Raw genomic sequence first — 4,105 nt, forward strand, 5'->3', positions numbered from 1 at the left:
CACGTCGATCGCCTTTCATCCTGCTCACGCCCCACGTTTATATGATCCATTATGATACTCTATGATGCATTTATCCCCTTTGTATTTCAACACTGTGCAGTTGTAACAAGCGCATAAAAACAAATAAAATATTATATAAATCTACGAAGTTCGAGAGGCCGCTCACATATTCTATCTATTACTTTTGATTTTAAGTATCTTGCATGCCAATACTTAAAATTGTCCCACCGTTGAACTAGTGTTTGATCGTTGTCCACTTGATATTTATACATGTATTCTAAATTCACATGTACGCATTAGAGTCAATTTGTTCCTTCGGACTTTCCAGTAGTAGTAGTTTTACTAGATCATTTTCCTGATGTGTTTTTTATTTAAATAAATAAAGCCATTTCGAGTGATATATGTACATCAGCTGATCGGATCATGTTTAATTCTTCAGATATTAAAGTAGGTCCTTGCATACTCTTGAGAGTTATTGTCGTTATTTGTGTGTATAACCGAATGAACTAAAATAAAAATAAATTACATTTTTAATACGAAAATTTATTCTAAGAAAATTTATATTAATGTTTGTTAACTTAGAGATAAAGATAAATCAATTTTTGAAGAAGATGCCTTTAAATTATTTGAAACAATGGTTTCCTTTCATAGAAAATAAGTTACCTTGATTTAATAAGCTTAATTTAAAGCTTATTATTATTATAGGTGTACGTTCCATGTATTCTTGTTGTGGTTATGTCATGGGTCTCATTTTGGATACATCGAGAAGCTACCAGCGACAGGGTCGGTCTTTGTGTTACAGCAGTATTAACTCTTTCAACTATTAGTTTAGACTCCCGGACGGATTTACCAAAAGTAAAATATGCCACTGCCTTGGATTGGTTTTTATTAATGAGCTTTCTATACTGCATTGCTACGCTATTAGAATTTGCTGGGGTACACTATTTCACTAAAGTGGCTAACAGTGAAATTCCACAATGGGAGCATATTACTGGTAAGTCATTAAAAGGAAATTTTAAACCTCTTTCACATTCACTATATAGTGCAAAAAAAACAGAATATAAAGCAAGAATGTAAGCTAACGATTTTGAACTAAAATACGAAAAAAATCTTTTCCCCAGCTTTAACTGATAATGGATCTGAAAAATTCAAACATTATATTTATGTGAGTGCATATAAGCAATATAAAATTTTAACATGCAAATTAATTTTTTTTCTTTAACCTAGGGTCCTGTGCTCAGGGAATCTTCTTCATGCTCTTTTAACATGGATTATATAGCCCAAAAACGACCCCCCGTTATGTCGCGCAAAAAGCAAATGTGGCTTTGCTTAAAAAACGATGATACTTTTCGTAAACTAAGAGCACGCCATGCTGCTACTGAAAATAGTCAATGTCAAACTGCTAGATATGTCAATAGTGTATCTCTTATTGATCGTACTGCACGAATAGCTTTTCCAACGTCTTTTGCAATATTTAACTTTTTATACTGGCTTTCCTATGGAATGTACAAAAAAGAATTTTCGTGGTCGACAATAAAATCATAAAAAAATGTAAAAATTATTCAGTGTTATAATTAATTACTTTTATTTATCAATTATTTATTTTATTACAATTAATTATTCTTGGAGCGCCGAATGATTTACAGAATAAAACGCGCCATCCTATCCGCATCGTTGTAGCTAACGTATAGCTTATATACGTATAGCTAGCTTCGAGTGACTCTCTGAAACGTCAAATTCAGCTAACTCCTGTAACGATGTAACGAAGTCCTTGTTTAGCCGAAGCTGCTTGGAAAGCGGAGTTTGCGCTGATTAGCAAAAATGGTGCCCCGATTGACGTGCAATAGCATGCACATTTAGGAAGCGTGAGCTTTTTTTCGCGCGGCAACTTCTGCATACCTACAGCCCACAAAGATCATAGCTTTCTACTGGGAACGTTTAATTTTAAGCGAGTTGGTGAATTTTTTCTATCTATATCATCATTGAAAAGGTTAAAAATAACAAGGAAAGAAAGCTAACTGCGGGCGGAGCCGAAGTTGATATACAATTTGCAGTTAAGGTTGTGCCTCCCATGAGTGGAACATCCGAAACTTCGACATCCACAAGGAGCTTGGCGTATTTTTCGTCCTTGAAACGGGGCTGCAACTGTAAAATTGAACCAGAGCTTGTAATATTTTTAGAATTGTTTTTAGATTCCGATTTTGGTTGACGCGAACGGTTAAGGCGAAAAAATTGGTAAGTAAGCAAAAAACTTACTTTTAAGCATATTTCTGTTATAGAAAGAGGTCAAATAGCTATGCCGAATCAGGACTTAAAACAGAGACTCCTACCGAAAATATAAATGGGCTAGATCCAAAATAATTGGAATGCAATCTGAACGAATGTCGCTGGTAGTTCGTCCGTATCTTCTATTAATTTCTTCTAATTATACCGAATTGCAGGAGACATCTTCGACCCCAAAAGCAAATATTTTTTTTAACTGGATCACCTCCTGAGTCGATTTAAGCAAGTTTTTTTTATATATTTTATTTGGGTATGGTAAAAAATTAAAAAGATTTACTTTTTAATTTTACAGCGGGAATACAGCGGGAAGTGGAAGCAAAACTTAAGTCCAACGCAACCTGCGTGAATGCCGCTAGGTTTTGGTACGCAGGTACCTGAACCAGGGATTAGCGTGTCTTTGTTCTGGATGTGCTTCTATCACTGCAACACTCTTTCCTTCGCTCGATGCCCCACACAGCTATGCAGATAACTTTCGATACCTCTCCGGTACGCCTTAGTCCTGGTTACCTCAGCCCATATGAAGATTGTGGATCTGAAGACTGACTGAAGTAGAAGCCTGCGGCCTGCTTGGGGCTCTCGTGTTCAGCATTATTCTGCCTAGGGCAGTAGGCTGTAGGCTCGTTTCCTGAAGGTGCTCTCTGTAACTGAGCCTCGTGTCCAGCATGACGCTGGGTATCTAATGGCTCGGAAATAGATGACTTCGGCGGTGCCCACCGCAACTTTGGGAGACTTCACCTTCTTCCGGATGGAGATGAGCACCACCTCCGTTTTCTGTAGAGTTAAGTAAAGCCCAGCTGTACTAAGCCAAAGTTGGACTGCAGTGATTGCCGTTTTGGCAGTCTTCTCGGCCTCATTGATGGATTTATATGGTTCATTGATGGTAGAATAAAGAAAGCCCCCCCATAGAAACGCGGTCGGAATTGGAGAAGGTTAACGGTGAGAGCAGAGGAACGAAGGATTAACGGCAGGATGCGAGATTTGCAAGGATTAACGAATGCCTCTGGCACTATATAAGGAGGGCCCCCGGAGCAAATCGAGACCGAGTCTTCTAAGGAAGCTGGAAGAGTTTAGTGAAAGACCCCCATGGGTAAGTCTGACATTCAAGCGGGAAAGTTTCCTTGGGGAAATTAGAAGTATAGGCTGAAGGACCGCCCGTGGATAAGTCCGACACTCTCAAGTGCGGGATTTAAAGCGAGTGCGCAAGGATCTGCGATCAGTAGCTTAAGGACCCCCTGTGGGTAAGTCCGGTGGCGGTACGCGAATCAGCCAAGGAGTAGAAATCAAGGAGCAAGTGGGAAAAGGATCAAGGATCCGCGGCGGAACTGAAGCCCAAGGGTAAAACGAGTCCGGTTGGGTTATTCCCGAACACGACAGGTATCCTGGTGTCATAGCGATAGCGACGGATCGGCCTGGCGTACGCCTTGTCGATTCCTGACCGTTAAGACCAGGTGTGATCCTGTAAAGCGAAGAGTAGCCAGCTCGGAAACTCAAGCCCATCAGTGAAACCAAGCAGGGACACCCCGGGAAAGTCAAGAGAATCCTGATCCAGGCCCCTGGAGTTAAAGGAAACGCGACGCCGAAACCTGTAGTCTGGCATAGATCCTGCGGAGCGTATGCACGCAGGTGTTTTGAGGCGAGTGGCGAACGCAACCGGGGGCGTGTCCTGCGGAGGCACAGCGACGCAGCGACGACAACAACAGCGACGGCACAAGCCCCGCAGCTGGAGCACGTGAGTCCAAACGGAGGAAACCGTGAGCCGTTTCGGCGCCAGGCACCAAGACCACACGTCCTGCTGGGCGCAAGCTTTGGGAGGGCGTGTGTA

At 41.2% G+C, this 4,105-nt stretch overlaps 1 long non-coding RNA gene across 1 annotated transcript; it reads left to right on the plus strand.

Moving 5' to 3' along the window:
• The first annotated feature begins 566 nt into the window (after positions 1-566).
• On the plus strand, positions 567-1,536 carry LOC26514114. Its single transcript, XR_004311395.2, has 3 exons — positions 567-994; positions 1,122-1,165; positions 1,228-1,536. It is a non-coding gene; the product is annotated as an uncharacterized LOC26514114 (long non-coding RNA).
• Positions 1,537-4,105: the final 2,569 nt, after the last annotated feature.

This window comes from Drosophila ananassae, chromosome XR (genome assembly GCF_017639315.1).
Source record: "Drosophila ananassae strain 14024-0371.13 chromosome XR, ASM1763931v2, whole genome shotgun sequence".
Lineage (NCBI taxonomy): Eukaryota > Metazoa > Arthropoda > Insecta > Diptera > Drosophilidae > Drosophila > Drosophila ananassae.